The 20,578-nt window shown below is 40.9% G+C and overlaps 1 protein-coding gene and 1 long non-coding RNA gene across 7 annotated transcripts in view; one reads left to right on the top strand and one right to left on the bottom strand.

Moving 5' to 3' along the window:
* The window catches only part of LOC134227502 (homeobox protein prospero), a 352,970-nt gene that overhangs the window by 172,139 nt on the left and 160,253 nt on the right, over positions 1 to 20,578 (top strand). The window lies entirely within an intron of this gene.
* LOC134213644 (uncharacterized) lies at positions 1,767 to 2,752 on the bottom strand. Its single transcript, XR_009979504.1, has 2 exons — positions 2,361 to 2,752; positions 1,767 to 2,267 (listed from the first exon to the last, which is right to left on the bottom strand). It is a non-coding gene; the product is annotated as an uncharacterized LOC134213644 (long non-coding RNA).

The following is a 20,578-nucleotide window of genomic DNA, read 5'->3' as shown; positions in this document are numbered from 1 at the left end:
GCTGTCTTGAAGGACACCACATGGACGATGCAGTTTGCTGGCGGAACGTTATCCTCTTCAATAACGATGGCGCCGACCTAGACAGTGACGGGTGGATTGCAACCCTTAGTTGCACGGAACTACACTGCCGCTGCAAGCATAAATGTCCCAGCTTTGCCTAATTTTCTAGCTATATGGGACAGTTATGATTTTATGAGTAATACACTGCCGTGAATCGTCCATATGAATACGAAATCCAGCAAAGATGGGACAGATACGCGATTCACGGCAGTACAGCTGTTGCAAGTACTCGGGATACCAGCGGGACCAAAATCTGCTGCATTTGCTTCTGGGTGTGATCCAAATGGTTGTGGTGCTTGCGGTGGAATTAATTTCCCGACATTTTCGCTTCCAGAATACCAGTCAAATATTTGATTTCGATCGGTGACCTTAGTCCTCATCATGCAGTAGACTCGGTTGAGCGCAAGTGAAGCAGCTTTGAAGGTAATGCCGTTGTCCTAATTGAGTACGACTCTGCAAGCGACCAGACGACGGATAGCAGCTAGGAACGCTGGAGTAGATAAGTCGCCCACTAGCTCGATGTGTTCCGTCTTGGTCCAGAAGCAGACGAATACGACCACGTACATTTTCGTTGGACCACGGGATCGAACTGCTGACTTTATGTTAAACGCCCACAATAGTCAGCACCACGAACGGAAAACGGACGCGTCGGCGACTCTCGTGATACTGGAAGATCGGCTGTGCTCTGCAGGACTAGGGTGGGCTTGGTTCGTGTGGCATTGGTAAAAACGGACTTGTCAAGTTTTCTATTGCCAAGGATCCAGACATTCTGGTGGAAAGTGTCCATCAGCAGTGGTGGCTGTGCGTGCAGTAGACTAACGTGAAGACTGCTAGCCAGCAGATCGGACCACGGATGGGTGCTTGTTTGCGACGGATAGTGTGGCGTTACGTGGACGACCACCACCAGCGCGATCCGGCACCTCCTCAGTAAATGTTTCCTTAAGCGATAAACGGCAGAGCAGGTGCTCAGCGTGCTGGAGCTCAGCAATGGTAAGTGGTATGATGGACGACGAAATGGCTCGGCTACTTGTTGTAACGCGAGTAACGAGAAAACAATCTCCACATAAATATGTTTATGATTGCCACAATCCTTGCCTTGAGCCCTTCCTTGGATGCAACGGGGGAGTTTTCCTTTTCGATGGTAGTTTCGGATCAATATTCAGCTGACAGTAAGAACCATGAAGGGCCGTACCATCAACGAAAACAGTTGATGATATCTGTTGGGTTGAGGCCGAGCGAAATATCGTCGACGGGATTTTCGGAACCAGCTATGTGCCTCCAGTGATCTATGCATGTGGTGGCCTGGATCTTCCACATGCGGTTAGCGACGTATGCTTTCCAGTGAGTTAGAACGGCGCGCAGCCACTGAAGTACGGTGTTGGACTTGGACCAGTAGTAGACGGTGGTACTGGTCTTCGGCGAGGCATCCACCTCCTTGAAGAGCTGCGTTGCCAGATGTTCTGCGCAGTACTCTAGTTTGGCGATGGAATGGTACGGCGCGCCTTTTGACTTCAATGTCAACCTTCTGTCGATTCTGACCGGACGAAGCAGCTAGCATTCATACGCAATCGGCAAAGAAATGGAGCTGGGTAGTAGCATCGACTCGCGAAAATACGAAACGAGGAGCTTGGATGTTGAGCGTTGCGTAAAATTGCTTCCACACGTGTTGTAGCTGATCCGGCGACGGATAATCCCACTCACAAAAAACATTACCTTGCTTCAATGCTCATAGACGTTGCATGAAGAGCTTTGCTTTTGTAATGACATAACCCTAACGTAAATTGCCTAAATTTTAACAAAAAAAAATCTTCCAGAACTCCTCAGCAGTTCCACATTTCATATTTCTCTCTCTTTCTCTCTCGACCAAATGTCTATTCGAATAAACGTCTTTTCGACGAAATATAATTTGACCAAACGATATTCATAAAATGTCAGAAATATTTTCCAAAAAAATCTTTTCAATTATTACGGAATTTATTCAGATTTTTCATGAAAAATGTTTTACATTTGTACGGGAGAAACTTCACGAACAATTTATCCAAATTTCTACTTGATATTCATCCTAACTTCTACAGTAAGCTCATCAAAATCATTTTCCGAATCAAATGAACATAATATAAACCAAATTTATCACATCTCCCAACTCAGGACACTTCCATCTATCGTGCATCGAACGGGAAAGCCGACCCAGACCATGCCACAAATTCCTACAATGAAAATAATAACTTGAATTAGCGCACCGGGCGAAAAACGCGAGGGTCCTTTCTGCCGTCGCCGAACGGAACAAACAATCGACTTACCCTCTAACTTCGTGCAGGAACTGCTGCGCGTCTGCGTCGATGTATTAAGTTTTCACCGTTTCTGTTTCGTGTGGTGTGAGATATGCTGCCGCTGCTGTCGCGGTAGAGGTCGATTTTCGTCAAGGGTGATGGGACACCCATAAGGACACGATAACGACGACGACGACGCGTGACAGCTGGACGAAAACCAAACACATCTGACGTCTGACGTTAGGGATCCTGGTTGTCGTCGTCGTCTTCTTTGTCCGCTTCAGCGCTATAACGGCCCATGATAATTGCGCCCCTTTTCCTATACTTTGTCGCCGTGGTGAAAAGGGGGAATCGCCGATCGGAAAGTTTCGATGAAGCCGCCGCCGCCAGATGTGCTTGTCGGTTGGTTCCTCATCCAAGAAAGTGCGGCACACGAATGAGGCCTCCTGGTTTGGCGTTCTTAGACTATAGTTGGCCTGCGGAAGACGTCGTTCTTCGTCTTATTGCGGTGGGTCACGGTTCGGGTTTCCCCTTTCCACGTGAACCCAAATTACGTCATCGTTTTCTTGGGAGAAAATTTTCCCCTCATCGTGAGTGGAAGCATAAGAAAACGGCACTCATTGTGATGATTGTGGTATTGGATTTTCTTACGTCACTTGGGATTTCTTGAGGAGTGGCTTTCGATTGGTGGTGGTGGTGCGAGTTGCTTTCTTGTAGGAAAAGTTTTCCAAGTTCAGTCTTTTGAGCACTGGGAAGGTATTTCTTTGAGAGATTCCTATAGGAATTTCCTATCGGAAGAGACGAACCTATCTTTCTTGTTGCTGGAAGATGTTACAACATCTGTTGGGAAACCTTTCCGAGGTAAAGGAAGAGGTCGTTTAACTTTGCGGAGGCGCTTGTTTGTTTACTTTTTTATTTGGGTGGGTTTCAAGAGCGGAGATATCGGGCGGAGATGAATTATAGGTAAACATATTTTTTTCATTCGGGATCAGCCAAGATCGGAACGAGGAAATAGTGGAACAGATGGTTGATTCCGGTATGGTCGGGAACGGTGGATCCGTGTTAGAGGCTTTATGGTTGATTTGATGGAGTATCGGACGGTGAGACGGCCAACTGATGTGTTTCTTAGTTTCCGTCAGTTGAAGAATTTCGTTCGGACAATGCGTATTTCTGGATGGATATGATTGACGGTTGTCCGTTCGGAAGAAAATTAGATATGGTCGAGTGAGCTTTTGGTTTGAATGATTGATATTTTCACGCGGCGTAGCTCAACAAAAAATCTTGAAAATAGAAAATGTATTAAAATAAATGCATTGCCTGTTCATTGGAAAAGTATTTGTTTATTTGTAATTTGATTTTTTTTATATTGGCATATATTGAATATAAATATTTAACTTTTGATGGCTTTAAAAGACTTTCTTGATAGAAATGACATGATGTTTAATTTATTGCAAAAGACTTAAAACAGCTTCTCACTAATAGCAAAATGACCCAAATGGTAGGCCAAAATGTTTCTTTTAAAGAATTCTAGGCAAAGTTTTAGGTTTAATGCCGCTAAATCGGAGCTATTGTGATGCTTCACATTATTATGATGTGAGTCAGCGAATGCTAAAAGTCCCCTTCTTTGGTTTTCTTTAAACATGGAAAATCTTTCGGCCATAAGCGCACCGGTCCGATCGAGACAAAGACGTGCGATATAACAAACCTTATGATTTTACAATCCCAGTCCATATTGAAAAATATTTTCTGTTAGCATTCGTATGGGCAAGTTCGCATGTGCAGATTCCGTACATGTTTTTTTTTAGCTAAAATGGTCATTGGCAGATGGGTTTTTTGGCCAAACAGGTTCTTTGGCCGAAAAAGCCATTTAGTCGAATAGCTCATTTGGCCGCAGAATTTGCCCAAAATTGTCTTTCGATGGAATTTTATTTGGAACTAGTCGACCCGGCAGACGTTGTCCTGCATAGTAGGCGAAAATGCGCGTTGTGAACTACCCATGCGAAATTTCCATACGGTTCTTAATTTTAGCTTTTCACGATTTGGTCAACCTTATTCATGATTTTTGCATGAGGAAATATCATATAAACCAGTCGGAAACAATAACGAACATATTTGCTGAAGGGCCGAAGAAAATCCATCCAGCCGTTTTCGAGTTATGCGGATACGAACACAGACCATTTCATTTTTATTAATATAGATAGATAAAAACCTAGGATTGATCAATTTAGTGGAGTGTGATTTTTCAGGTTTCCCTGAGAGAAAGTATTCTCACACATTTTAATCCGGATAGAACGAAATTCTACTTATCGTGGCGCATCGTCAGGTTCAATCAGTTTGGACTGACAAAGAAAGCAGCATTTGATTTTCGTGAAACATGGGAAGAAGCATAACAAATTTTCACACCATCGCTTGTGCCGTAGTTTATCGCACGGTAATTCGTCCGGATAAAATATATTGTCGTGTGATTGAGTAAGAAATCCGAACCCTGATCATACAACCGTGAGTCTCGTTTGCTGAACGGGTCATATGGCCGAAAATGTCGTTTGGCCGAACCATAGTGAATATGAAAAATGTGATTAATGAAAATTGAAAAGTGAGGAGTAAGGCATAAGAAGTGAGAAGACAAACAGTCTTGGCCTTTAGAACCATTCGACTAAATGGTCCTTTCTGCCTAACGACATTATCGGCCAAATGACCTATTTGGCCAAATGACTTTTTTTGGTCAAATATCCTGTTCGGTCCAATGGCTCTTTCTGCCAAACGATTATTTCGGTAAAACGATATTTTCAGCCAAACGACCAGTTCGGAAAAAGGACTATTTCGGCCAATTCACCAGTTTGGCCGAACGATATTTTCAGCCGTATAATCATCTCGGTCAAATGAGATTTTCGGCCAATTCGTTTTGGGCCTAATGGCCGTTTTGGCCAAGCGTCAAATTAAATCTTATTAGGCCAGATCAGCGTTTCTCAACCAGAGGTACCTACGCTGGCTTCTGGGGGGAGGCCCGGAAGCCTCCTTTCAAGAGGCTCGGAAGCTTCCTTTCAAGAGGCTCGGAATCCTTCTTTCAAGAGGTTTGGAAGCCTCCTTTCAAGAGGCTCGGAAGCCTCCTTCCAAGAGACTCGGAAGCCTCCTTTCAAGATGCTCGAACAGCCTCCTTTCAAGAGGCTCGAACAGCCTCCTTTCAAGAGGCTCTAACAGCCTCCTTTCAAGAGGCTCTAACAGCCTCCTTTCAAGAGGCTCGAACAGCCTCCTTTCAAGAGGCTCGAACAGCCTCCTTTCAAGAGGCTCGAACAGCCTCCTTTCAAGAGGCTCGAACAGCCTCCTTTCAAGAGGCTCGAACAGCCTCCTTTCAAGAGGCTCGAACAGCCTCCTTTCAAGAGGCTCGAACAGCCTCCTTTCAAGAGGCTCGAACAGCCTCCTTTCAAGAGGCTCGAACAGCCTCCTTTCAAGAGGCTCGAACAGCCTCCTTTCAAGAGGCTCGAACAGCCTCCTTTCAAGAGGCTCGAACAGCCTCCTTTCAAGAGGCTCGAACAGCCTCCTTTCAAGAGGCTCGAACAGCCTCCTTTCAAGAGGCTCGAACAGCCTCCTTTCAAGAGGCTCGAACAGCCTCCTTTCAAGAGGCTCGAACAGCCTCCTTTCAAGAGGCTCGAACAGCCTCCTTTCAAGAGGCTCGAACAGCCTCCTTTCAAGAGGCTCGAACAGCCTCCTTTCAAGAGGCTCGAACAGCCTCCTTTCAAGAGGCTCGAACAGCCTCCTTTCAAGAGGCTCGAACAGCCTCCTTTCAAGAGGCTCGAACAGCCTCCTTTCAAGAGGCTCGAACAGCCTCCTTTCAAGAGGCTCGAACAGCCTCCTCTTTAGACGCCCGAACAGCCACCTTTCAAGAGGCTCGAACAGCCTCCTTTCAAGAGGCTCGAACAGCCTCCTTTCAAGAGGCTCGAACAGCCTCCTTTCAAGAGGCTTGAACAGCCTCCTTTCAAGAGGCTTGAACAGCCTCCTTTCAAGAGGCTCGACCAGCCTCCTTTCAAGAGGCTCGACCAGCCTCCTTTCAAGAGGCTCGAACAGCCTCCTTTCAAGAGGCTCGAACAGCCTCCTTTCAAGAGGCTCGAACAGCCTCCTTTCAAGAGGCTCGAACAGCCTCCTTTCAAGAGGCTCGAACAGCCTCCTTCAAGAGGCTCGAACAGCCAGGAAGCCTCCTTTCAAGAGGCTCAGGAAGCCTCCTTTCAAGAGGCTCAGGAAGCCTCCTTTCAAGAGGCTCAGGAAGCCTCCTTTCAAGAGGCTCGGAAGCCTCCTTTCAAGAGGCTCAGAGCCTCTTCAAGAGGCTCAGAAGCCTCCTTTCAAGAGGCTCGGAAGCCTCCTTTCAAGAGGCTCAGGAAGCCTCCTTTCAAGAGGCTCAAAGCCTCCTTTCAAGAGGCTCTGGAAGCCTCCTTTCAAGAGGCTCAGCAGCCTCCTTTCAAGAGGCTCTGGAAGCCTCCTTTCAAGAGGCTCGGAAGCCTCCTTTCAAGAGGCTCAGAAGCCTCCTTTCAAGAGGCCTGGAAGCCTCCTTTCAAGAGGCTCAAGCCTCCTTTCAAGAGGCTCAGGAAGCCTCCTTTCAAGAGGCTCAGAAGCCTCCTTTCAAGAGGCTCGGAAGCCTCCTTTCAAGAGGCTCGGAAGCCTCCTTTCAAGAGGCCTGGAAGCCTCCTTTCAAGAGGCTCCAGCCTCCTTTCAAGAGGCTCAAAGCCTCCTTTCAAGAGGCTCAGGAAGCCTCCTTTCAAGAGGCCTGGAAGCCTCCTTTCAAGAGGCCTCAGCCTCCTTCAAGAGCTCAGGAAGCCTCCTTTCAAGAGGCTCAGAAGCCTCCTTTCAAGAGGCCTCGGAAGCCTCCTTTCAAGAGGCCTCAAGCCTCCTTTCAAGAGGCTCGGAAGCCTCCTTTCAAGAGGCTCAGGAAGCCTCCTTTCAAGAGGCTCGAAGCCTCCTTTCAAGAGCTCAAGCCTCCTTTCAAGAGGCTGGAAGCCTCCTTTCAAGAGGCTCAGGCCTCCTTTCAAGAGGCTCGGAAGCCTCCTTTCAAGAGGCTCAGGAAGCCTCCTTTCAAGAGGCTCAGAAGCCTCCTTTCAAGAGGCTCAAAGCCTCCTTTCAAGAGGCTCGGAAGCCTCCTTTCAAGAGGCTCGGAAGCCTCCTTTCAAGAGGCTCGGAAGCCTCCTTTCAAGAGGCTCGGAAGCCTCCTTTCAAGAGGCTCGGAAGCCTCCTTCCAAGAGGTTCGGAAGCCTCCTTTCAAGAGGCTTATAAGCTTTCTGTTAAGAGGCTCGGAAGCCTCCTGTTAAGAGGGTCGGAAGCCTCCTGTTAAGAGGGTCGGAAGCCTCCTTCGCTTGTCTCAAATCAAGCAAATGCATTAACTGCAAAAAGGAATAATATTTTCCTTTGCCTTGTGCCGGCCAGTATCATAAACCATAAACTAGTATCAGAAACCTCGCAGTTAATAATTGTGGAAGTACCTAATGAACAGCTGTGAGGCGGCAATGTCCCAGTTGGGGATGTAATGCTAATAAAAGAAGAAAAAGAAGATTATAAGAAGTGTACTTAATGTTTGATGTTTAGATGGATTCTTATATTATTTTACTTTAGCTTCATGAATACAAAGTTGTTCAAGATGAATTTTCTTCATCGGACATCTGTAGTCTGATGAAGAACATCCACATGAAGGAATTAGTGGTTTGTCGTCAAACAATGATTTTTAACGACTGCAAATGACCAGCCCTAATTCGATTGACTTCTATACGTAAAGCACTTCCAACAAGTCAATTGTCTTCCATTCAATCATCATTATTCAATATTATTCAAAGCAACATTTTTTTTCTGTTACACCAATATTACGAACAATGCTTCCTGTATGTTCTTTGCGTATAGAAGCATATCTGAAACCGGAACCAGCAGCTTTTTCTTTTCGAATACTTCCTCCTTTGTTTACCTGCGACATATCGTGTTGTTCTTCGACGACACCAACCAGATTGACGATCCAGAAGACAAAAAAAAACTGTCATCCTTAGGAAACGGGGAAAGTTTCTTTGCATCCCCTTATGAAGGTTAATTACCTCAGTATTTTTTTCTTCATTGTTTAACCGGGTACGGGTTGTCTGCGAGCTCATTGATGTTTAGTTTCTTCCGGGATCGTTCTTCGTGTTTCTTCAATGAAAGGCGGCTACCTTAACGCCTTTGTTCCGCTACAAGGTGTTTCCATTGCTTTTCAAGAAATCAATTAGGGATTGAAATATCATAAATTGTTGAATTTACTTTTCTTCAGCTCCCATATGATACAGAATAGTTCATTTACGTCTTTATCCGAGATCCATTATTAAGACATTATGTCTTAACTAGAAACATGATTTGATTTGTGTCGACTGCTACAAGTATGACTTAATTGTAATTATTTTCATCGAGCTAAGTGCAACACACTTTCTTCAAAATTAAACCTGGCTTTCTCATCAACACTACTAGGGGGATTCGCCAAAATGATCGAAACCAGTCAGTCTTGGGCGAAGGTATGGCATCATTTGCTCGAAGGACTGACCACTGTGACACATTATCCATTCACAACAAGCCAACAACCGGACCAAACGACCCGCGGTAGGAGGCAACTGTTTGTGTCGTCCAAATTGCATTATAATGACAGTGCAGCGTCGTCGGTCGGTCGTAGGTTGCGGAGTCAAGGTGTGAAATTTCATTCATATGCAACCGTCACACACCGGGAGACGAGGAAGACAGAAGTCGTCCGGAAAATCAAAGATGTGACTCGTTCGGGAAAACAACACCAACGGCATTGATGGCAATGCCCATATTTCAGAGGATAACATATGTTCGTAAGCAAGGAAGGCAGCAGCTTTCGCTGCTCTGAATAATTGGATCGAACCTGCGTGCATCCTTAGGAAATCCCTAATATGGTTTATTCGACACGATTTTTTTTTCCTTCTGTTGCACCTTTTCAGTTTAGCGAGAAAATTTTCGGGTGCATCCTGAAAGGACCGATCCGCCCGCATGTTGCGTATTTTTTTAATGCGTTGCGCGGTGGTCGAAAGTGGGGCCAAACTTAGATCGAATCGTATGGATTTGTAAAATTTAAAAGGAAGTCACATTTTCCATAATTGATATTCTGCGGCAAAAATCATAGCCAATTCCTTTCATTTGAAAACCATTTTTTGCTTTCTATAACGGGACCCAAAGGAATCATCGTTTTTTGTTGTTGCCTGTTGCTTGCTTTTAAATATTTATGCGTGTTGTAGTTTTGAAATTTTATTCTGAGCCCAACTCAGTAAAACAAACAAAAATGCTGAGATCTCGATGAAAAACAATCTAAGCCTAATCGACTCTTTTGGTTATAATTTTGATCATACTCCTGCCACTGCGCACTGTTTCTCAATCAAAAGACCCAGCTTCCTTATTACGATCAAAACTGCACCGCGGGTGCATAGGTGGCGGATCTTCCATTTGGATATTGTCAGATGATATATGGATGGGTCGCTCGTGCCATGCAAGCTGGATGCATTCCGATCGTGTGCTGATGATGAGCAGAATGATTGTACGAAAATGGTAGGTATCTATGGATGCGGCAGAAAAGATGAGCAAAACCCGGTGGAAACCGATATGCCATATTGTGCCACTTAGTGATGCGCACGATGATCCCCTTGTCCCGTCTGTTGGTGCTATGACGTTGCATTCGATGATCGATTTCAACGCAATGTGCATAATTTTTTATCCGCCATTTGGTTGGAACATACATCGAGGGCTCCGTCTTCCCCAACAACCGAATGAAGCAATTAACGATCATAAAAGGGCGCTCATAAATGCCGTGAAATGCCTGTCCTGCTATGATCCGTAGGCTCTTGAGAAGTGGGTTCCTTGCGCTAGACAAAGGTTGACGCCTCCATCTGGAAGATACGCACGTAAGCCGCTCGGAAGAATATAATTGATTTCTCCCGAAGCAGCAATCCAAATAAATAACAACATTCGGTGAAGTGTTGTCGGTTCGGTGGGTTCTTTCCTTCGAGTGCGCACTGTTGGAAATTAATGATCGGCGTAACATGTGGTGCGCCTTGATAAAGATAGCTGCACTGAGCGCGAATCAAACGCCCGAATGCTTAATCGACCGGTCGGAAATTACTTTATGTGGAACATGTGACCTTTGGTTTAGGGGTCTGCTGATCGGATGTAATTTAGTTACAAAAAGAATCAAGGCTTCCAAACCTGAAAGTAACAAATAGTTTCTTACTTTAACTGAAACCTTGGCCTAATATGCTGTGGTTGAGCACAATTATCGTTGAAGCTCTACCAAAACTATTGCCCCATACGGCTTGTTTACTTTTAAGTTATTTACGCTAAGTAGTCGATAAACCAACTACAGTTGTACACATTCTCTTATTCAAGCCATTAAAAGTCTCGAGCGAAAATGACTTTATGGCCAGCAATTTTTTCTAGTCAGATGAGCTCTGGCGGACTGATGGATACTTGAAAGGTTGGTGCAGTGCAGCCAAAGTGATTTTCTACGCGAGTTTATTGCGTTTATCAGTTGAAGAAGGGTCTGAATTCAGGGCGATGTAACATAAATATGCTTGATACACGGTTTAAAAGAAGCAGTGATACATATTTTTCTACAAAACGATATATTATCGCTGAATTATTGATTCATTTGAATGATGAGCCAACTCAAGGCTAACATTACCTCCCGTTACCCTATTCATGTTATGGCTTGCGTTTGATGACCATACAATTCGTAGTTGCTACTTTTTGACTGATCAGGAGAATTGAAATTTTACAGGGAATAAATAGTTGAGGCTTGGGACCAGCTCGATGTGCGCAAGTCTAGAGTCCAAAAATTGAAGATTTAATAACGGAGCCGGACACGTCCAAATGATCATCTGGAGTAGGAAGGAATATTAGTGTGGGATCTGCTGTTACTAGAGACAGTATCACCTCTGCTTCTTCACAGCTGTCACGGGAGGGATTTTGTTAGTACGATGGAATGTGCAATTATAGAGATCAGGATTCACTTTGGATTATAGAGATCAGGATTTAGACTTAAACATTATGATGTTATTTAGCATAAAGGCATGACGTCTTGAATAACTTGAAAAGTAAATAATGACAAATAACACTAAGAAAAATTACTGAATTATTACGAACATGTAATTTTATCATCGATATCTCATTAGCCATTGTGCAAACGCAAAGTCTGTAGCGAACGTCGGCTTGAGTATGAGGTACCAACCCAATGAGAACCAAAGATAAGACCAAGGATACGACAGTTAAATGCAATAAAAAAATAACAACAGAGAATTTAAAATAATATTGGGTTGATCTCACCAAATGCAAATCGAGTTCCGATGATTTTATACATCCTGCAAAAAAATGGTTCCAATCCATAGCGCCAGCAACCCTGTTGGAAACCGGGGTAATATTGCTGAAGAAGATGCGCCATCGTTTGGTTCAAAGGCAGCAGTTTTGACGACTACGATTCATTCTTGCACACATTCACACCTTGATCATCAGTCAGCAGCGCTTCATCAGATCCGTGCTGAATTGGGATGGCAGCAGCTTTCTCAATGTCCGGTTTCGATAGTAGAAATCCGACAGTGGCAGACGGCAAACCAATTCATACACGCTGGCCTTTTGGATACGGTGATTTCGAGGACGTTATGACGTTATATGCTGCAGTTTTATTTCATGATTTCACATTTCTCAAACACGAAAAACATTCAAATTTAAATTTAGGTAAAAAGCCCGAAAATTCATCTTAAAGGCTATTTATTGACCTTTAAAGGAAAAATAGCGGAAAAATTATTCCGATTTCGTTTTTATGAAATCTCGAACTTTTCTTCGAACACCACTCATCATTTTTTGGACACTCTGTTGAATTACCTGAGCGCCTTTTTTTCCACCATCTCTTCATCTTTGTCGCATCCTTAGACACCTTTTCACTCTCCTTCAACTTCTGCTTGACAATTGCCCAATATTTCCTAATTAGGCGACACCAAGGGCAGTTGGGTGGATTGCCGTCCTTTTCTAAGAAATCCACCCCGTTATCTCGATACCACTGCAGCACTTCTGTGCTGTAATGACAGCTTGCCAAATCATGCCAAAACTTTACAGGTCCTTTGTGGGCTTTAATGTACGGAAGAATACGATTTTTAGACACTTCTGCTTGGGAATTCATAGTCTAGTTTGTCACGAAAACCTGGGATTTTTGTCCGCAGCAGCAAATAGCTTGCCAGATCTTTAGTTTTCTTGCGAATTTATCGGCAAAAACTTGCTCAGGACATCACCTCGTCGCTTTATAAAATTTTTGTACGGGAAGCTGCATAAAATCCAATTTCAACGATTTTGCGATTTTTTAGCCTGACCACGTCGTAATTTTGAAGCCGAAATTAATTTTCGATTCGCGGTTTCCATTGCGTATAACTTCCTTCAAACAAAATGAATCGCGACGAAATTTTCAGTACTGAAAGAGTAGACATTTCACAACAAACTGCTGTTAAAACATTCCAGTTCCAAAATATTAAATGACTCAGGCTTTACTTCAAAATTGCGATAATGGTAGCCCCATCAGCTTGAGATTGGAAGAGTGTAGATTTGTTTTAGGACATTATAAGTATAGATTCTTCACCATTCCACATCTTATGTAAGACTCGTTGCAACACTGATCAGTGGTGGATTTTTCTTGCAAGAAAGCAGCTTGATAAAAACCAATTTTTGATAACCGATTCTGTAATTTAATCCAAATCTACCGGGGATAGACAAAGTGATGAATTTTTTTCAATTTCCATCAAGCTGCCGGAAAGATCAATCACTGATCATCTACTCGTGTTTCAACAAGTCTTACAGGTTACAGGAGACGTGAAATGGAGGAGAATCTATACTTATTACGTCCTTGAACATTGAAAAGGCTTTCGATTGAGTATCATTGGAATCATTGCCTGCTATACTAAGAAGAATTCTGCTCGAAGTAGATGTGCAGAAACTGAAGCATACCTTTTGATTTCAAGAAAGGGTGCCTGACTCATTTATTAATCGAATTTTGGATTGTTTGGACGAAAGACTGCAGATTTTGGGGACAGGTCAGCTGACCAGACCAGTTCAACGTCATCGGGTAATAAAACAGAACTGCCCTTTATATCCATACATTTTAAATCTAATAATTGAAGCCGCATTGGAATAGGTCGCAAAAGCTCAAAACAATATTGTAATTGTAATATCAACCTAATGCCAATGTTTTATTGTTGGATTTCTTTGTCACGGCGTATAATACGTTACGATGGAAAGCCAAAAAAATAAAAAAACAAAGCGTTGCGTTGCGTTGTAACGGAGTATTTCGTAGATTGCATACTAATAGCTGTCATGTATATTCTTTAACTTTCTTACTCCAACTGCTTATAGATTACTATTTGGGATTTAATAGCAACCCAATTGGAGGTCCAAAATGTTAAAGCATGAAAGCTACCATTGCCGGCCACGCCCATCTTCTCCGTTACCAAAAAAATAAAAAAACAAAGATAGGGAAACTTTTGAAAATATCTGCGGAAAAGTTTTTTTCAATCATGTAATCTCACATTAACATAAAAATTCTTCTCTACTTGATTCATTTGATAATTTTAAAATGAATCTTTTAAATAGTTTTTGGATATAAACTTCAAAATTGAATAACAATCACAATTTTAAGGAAAGTGGTGTTACATATTTGACCGTACATTAAAACAAATAAATAATCGCAAAATTATAACAAAATCAAAAACTTCCATAATTTCATCGGAAGTTTTGCTTTGAACTTCATTCTTTGAAAAAAGACAGATCGGATTTGAAAATTTTGAATAAAGTATCGGAAATTTCAAACATTTGATACAGTGAACTCTCCCTAACTCTCTTTCATACGTTCCCTCCGTAAGTCGATATCTTCCTTACAGGAAGGTCTCTAAGCCAAAGCAATTTTCCAGCGAAATTTCGCCTCGCTAACTCGATGTTGTCAAAAACAGTTGACGTTCACGATTAACACGCAGTCGCGCCATTTGGCCGAACGTTATTTGGCTGAGTGCAGTTTGGACGCACGGGACATTTGGCCGAATGCCGTTTAACCGAATACCGTGGGGGACCGAAATCCGTACAGCACAGAACTCCGTCAACTTCGTGAGAAATCAATAAAATAAAGGGGGTTTAAGGGAATTAATTTATGAATCATTTATTGCTTTTCTCACCGAAGAATAGACTACCGTGCAAATTTGTCGAAGTACCAAAACAAATGCTCACACGTCCAAATGTATAGAAATTAGCGAAAGCACAATCCAAAACATCATTCTTGCACCTTATTTCACACCCCAAAAAGCTCTTTCTTGTAGTGGAGACGTCATCCATATATGGAGAAACTGGTGGGAACATATTTTGGTGGGACAATATTTTTTGCATGGGAGTCGAACACGGCACAAAATTCGCAATATCTTATTTTGATCTTATGCTTGACAGTAAGCTTTTTGGCCATTGAAATGGATAGTAGGCTCTGAAATTAAAATAACATAATTAAAAAAACATATCGGCACCCCGCAAACGCGAAGTTTCAGGTGCCATTTTGTTCGCGTGTTGGACGCAATAGTACCGAATGTGAGTGTGTTTAAATTGCAATTTGCAATCAATAGAGTAAGATCAGCAGCATAAATAACAAAGGGATTGCTTCTCAAGGTGCGTATTGTGCTATTCACAGTGTTAGTCTGATCAATTGGTCTTCTTTAATTTAAATATTTTGTTAGAAAATAGCTGTACGGATTATGATCCTATGATTCGAAGTCCGTCCACGGTGGACAGATTTCGAATCAGAAGGTGTTGATTTTGTTCGTATTTTTATCATATTTTTCATTACTTTTAATGCAATACAGTGGAGCACACAAAAAATAGAGGCCCTTGTGCAGTTAGATCAATGACGGACGTTCTATTTGCATTCGATTTGTATTTTCTAAATATGTTTACATATACTGAAGTGCTTAAATGCACGGGTTTCGATGCACCACGGTAGTTGAAACGCTTAGATTGCGACTAGGGAAAAGTGAAAAATGAGAAGTATGTAGTGAGAATAACATGAAGAGTTCAGCGAAAAGTGAGGAATGAGGCATGTGAAGTGTGTAAGGGTATGCGATAAGACACTTTTTGCTAACGAAACGAAACGAAACGAAATTTTATTTTTATTACGCAGAAATTTTATTGAATTGATTTTTTATTTGTCGACTCAGAATACCGTTATTAGAAAAAATGTGTATAACATTAAGTTTTGAAAACAGCTCAGCGGCGCAGCCAAAATTTTTGATAAAATACGACCTTACGAGACAGTACAGATTAAGACTAAATTTGTTTCGAAATTCCGCGAAATTCCGTTATATTTCGTTAAAAGCTTGATTTTTGTAGCGAAATTTTTGTAATTTTACGGAACGAAACGAAATCAGAAAATGAGATTTCGCCAAGCTCATATTAGCTTGTGCGTCGCAAAACAAGAGCGAGTTTGACGTTCATCTTTTTCTGGTGGTGCGTCACTCACCCTCACTCACACTCAAAACAGCGTCTACGATTTGCATAACATACAAAATGTCGCTCCGGAGGCTTAATGAGTGCTCTTCCACCCGACGCCACATTCGCATGTGTGTTTTGCTTCGCTCTTCATCACTTTGTTTGTTTGGGTCTCTGCTTTATTTACGCTTTCCCTCATTCGTGAGGATGCTTTTTAACTCTAGCGAGTTTGAGAAGTTTTGTCAAACCTAGAATTAAGAAGTGAGATATTGCGAAATGAGGACGGAGAAGTGAGACATGAGAAATGAGATGTGACAAAATGAAGTGGGACACGAGAATTAAATTTTTTTTTTGATATTTATTCCTTCCAAATTCCTTCTTCTTCCTCCCTTCCTTATATTTTATTTATTCTACCTTTTTCCTTTTTCCGTCTTCTTGCTACTTCCTTCCTTCATCATTTTCCTTCACCTTCTCCCTTATTTCATCTTTCTTCTATCTTCTTTATTCTTCCTGCTTTCTCCATTCTTCCTTCATTATTTTTTCTTCCTTCTTCCTTTCTTGTTCCTCCTTCTTTCTTCCTTATATATTTTTCCTTCTTGCTTCCTGCTTCTTCTTTCTCTCTTCTTTATTCCTTCTTCTTTATTCCTTCTTCTTTTTTCATTCCTTTTTCCTTCATTTTTCTTCCTTCTCTCTTTTCCATCCTCCTATTCCTTCTCCCTTCTCTATATCTTCTTCCTACTTCTTTCCTTCATCTGTCTTTTTCCTTCTTTATTTTTCGCTCTTCCTTTTTCCATATTCCTTCTTCCTTCTATATTTTCTTCTCTCTTTATTTTTTCTTCTTCCTCTTTCCTTTTTCCTTCTTCCTTCTTCTTTTTTCTTCCTTCTTCCTTTTTATTCTTCCCTTCATTCTTCTTCTTTCTTCCTTCTTCATACTTTCTTTATTCTTGTTCTTTATCTTTCATTTTTCCTTCAATAATCTGTTTTGGTTTCCCTTCTTCTCCTTTTTTATATTTTCTTTTGCTTCTTCCGTTTTCGTTCTTCCGTCTTTCAACATCCTTTTTTCTGCCGTATTCTTTTATCCTTATTTTGTCTCTTTACTTATTTCTTCTGCCTTATTATTTATCTTTCCTTATTCTTTATGTTCTCTTTTATGTTTTTTTTTCATCTCTCTACTTCCTGTTTCTGCTTTCCTTCTTCCTTGAAATCTATGAAAAGTGTTTGTAATTAAAAAAAAATATAGATGTGTTCCCTGTCTCGATACCTTACTACAGTGAACTCTCCCTTACTCGATATTAAAGGGACCATCGAGTTAGGGAGGTATCGAGATAGAGAACACATATATATTTTTCTTCCAAAATATCAAACACTTTTCATAACATGTAAAAAATATGATTTAGGGTCATTTGCCGAATGCCATTCAGCCAGATGTCGATTGACCGAAAAGTTAAAATTAATTTTCTTATTAAGTGAGGAGTAAGATGTTAGAAATTAATAATGAAAAGTGAGAAATGAAATGTTCGAAGTCAGCACTTCTCACTTTTCTCTTCTCACATTTTACCTTTCGCTTCTTACTTCTCACGCAGTTCTTACTACATAAATTTTTCACTTCTAATTTTTCAAGAAAAGCAGGGAGGAAGACAAGGAATGATAAAAAGAAATAGAGGTTAAATTTTCACCTCACTTTTCACTCCTCATTTCTCAAACTTTTCACTTCTTCACTCTTACCACTTTTCATTTCTCACTTCTCGCAATTCACTTCACTAAGCTACGAAGGACCTCCGTCGGCCTTTGAAACCTAGCGGCTACTGAACGAGCTCGAGATTCCCAAATTGGACGCATAGACAAATCACTCGCAATCCATTCCTCCATTTACCTCCAATACATTTTCAAAATAAATATCTTCCACATAACGTACATATTCACATTTTTGAGACATTTTTTTGGAAATTTCAAATTTGCAAAGAATCTCAAAAAAAAATTCAACTTGGTTCTATGATAAAAATTATAGTTTCGATCGAATATTAATACTAAATAAATAATAAAATAAAGAAAACCCAAAAACTCGGATTTGTTTTCAAAATCTTAAAAATTATTCCATTTTTTTTCGTTGCCCCCTCCAAATATTATTTTCGGGCGAAATAGTTATAAGGGGGAAATATAATAGTTTCTTTAATATTTGTATCGGCCTAAGGCCATTTGTAATAATATCGTCATCAAATCATCCCTCTGTTTTGGTTTTTCTGGTCATAGAATTAAAAAAAGCGGAGTGATTCTACTGCGTCCGAAATTTTGACCCTGAAGAAGGCTCAAACCAAGGGTCGAAGCGTAGGATGCAGGTTGAGAAAATTACTTGCTAAGGAAAACGTCAAAACTTCCTGGAACAGTTTTATTCTAAAATTAAAAAAAAAAACATAGAATGCGTTAAAAACGGTGAAAATCTTAACAGTAGTTTGCAGAACATTTGTTGCAAAATATAAAAATATGTTCTAAATTTCCAAAAATCCAAAAACTTTAGGGAACATCAAATTGAAAAGAAAAGAAGTTCTATCAACAATTCTTCAAAAATTTCTATTTTTTTTTAACTTTCTCAAAATGTCTTCAATAAAACATTTGAAAAAATTTTGTTGCAAATAACGACGCTTTCGTCGAAAGATTCTTCACTCCATTCGTATAAAATCCTGAATATGTATATCACTTGTACAAATATACAATTCGTCATACAATTCGTACAAAAGGAAAAAAACATCAAAAATTTAACAAAAATCAACATTCCTATAGATTATTGTTTAGGTAACGATCTTTTATAACTTTCTAACCGCTCAAACGTTCTCCACCAAATTTGGAACACTTTTTTTGTTATGTTACGATTGTATAATAGATGGGAGGGTCAAAGGAGAAAGAAGGGAGGGATGTGTTAATGAATATGACATTTTCCCGAATATGACAATTCTCCGAATATGACAATTTCCCCAAATATGCCAACTTCCCGAATGTGACATTTCCCCGAATATGACAACTCCCCGAATGTGGCATTTCCCCGTATATGACAACTTCCCGAATGTGACATTTCCTCGAATATGATAATTCCCCGAATGTGACATTTCTACGAATATGACAATTCCCCGAGTGTGACAATTCCCCAAGTGTGACAATTCCCCAAGTGTGACAATTCCCCGAATGTGACATTTCCCCGAATATGACATTTTCCTGAATATGACATCTCCCCGAATATGACAGTTCCACGAATATGACATTTTCCCGAATGTGACAATTCCCCGAATATGAAAATTTCCCCGAATATGACAACTTCCCGAATGTGACATTTCCCCGAATATGACAACTTCCCGAAAGTGACATTTCCCCGAATATGACAACTTCCCGAATGTGACATTTCCTCGAATATGACAATTTCTCGAATGTGACATTTCTTCGAATATGACAATTCCCCGAATGTGACATTTCCCCGAATATGACATTTCCCCGAATATGACATTTTCCCGAATATGACATCTTCCCGAATATGACAGTTCCCCGAATATGACATTTTCCCGAATGTGACAATTCCCCGAATATGACAATTTCCCCGAATATGACAACTTCCCGAATGTGACATTTCCCCGAATATGACATTTCCTCGAATATGACAATTCCCCGAATGTGACATTTCCCAGAATATGACATTTTCCCGAATATGACATCTCCCTGAATATGACAACTTCCCGAATGTGACATTTTCCCGAATATGACATTTCGTCGAATATAACAACTCCCCGAATGTGACATTTCCCCGAATATGACAATTTCCCAAATGTGACATTTCCCCGAATATGACATTTCCCTGAATATGACATCTTCCCGAATGTAACAATTCCCCGAATATGACATCTTTTTTTGGGTAATATAATATCTTAACAGGAATTTATTTTTTTGTTAAATATCTTGGCTGTGCATATGCACAGCACATGTTTCGAAATGGACTTAAAGGTCACGTTTGCGGAAAAGCCATCAGAACGCCAACGTGACCTTTAAGTGGTCTTGTTGTGTAGGGGTTATTACGCCTATCTAGAGAGTAGGAGGTTGAGGGTTCGAGTCCCTCCAAGACACGCGGATTCTTTTTTGCAAATTTCATATCAATTTGTCCATTTCGAAACATGTGCTGCGCATATGCACAGCCAAGATATTTAACAAAAAAATGGTTTTCGTACGGCCGAGTTGCCGAATTATATGCAATTAATAGAAATTTATTTGCCGGAATTGATGTTTTTAAAAGTGATATCTACCTTTTTCCAAGCATTGGATGTTCTTTAACCAATATTTTGATCTTCTTATCAACTGAGGAAGTATCAATAACAAAACACGATAACCCCGTTTACCAACTGGTTTTAGCGAAATCAAATTGGCAATTCCAACAGCTGCGAAATCAAACTGGAAATCCGGGATCCCGGAGGCCAGGTAGTTTAAATTAAAACACAGGCGGTAAAAGTTATTCTATTAAAATCATTACTGATTGCGGTATTATTTGCAAAAATAAAAAGAACGACTTAAAGCAGACAAAGTCAGACAAAGTCGGGTTAACACTGTAGTTTATACAATTCTTTGCTTTGAAACAGTTTAAAATTTTATCCAAGGTTTCGTAAATTTAGTTTTAAACACATTAAATAAATCTCAAAAATTCTTTGAAATGCCAAAAAAAAAATATTGAAATAACGCCATCGGGGGTGACAATGAGTCTGAAGGTGAGAATGGGT

Source organism: Armigeres subalbatus, chromosome 1, assembly GCF_024139115.2.
Source record: "Armigeres subalbatus isolate Guangzhou_Male chromosome 1, GZ_Asu_2, whole genome shotgun sequence".
In the NCBI taxonomy this organism is placed as follows: domain Eukaryota; kingdom Metazoa; phylum Arthropoda; class Insecta; order Diptera; family Culicidae; genus Armigeres; species Armigeres subalbatus.
This window is presented reverse-complemented; position numbering and strand designations above follow the sequence as displayed.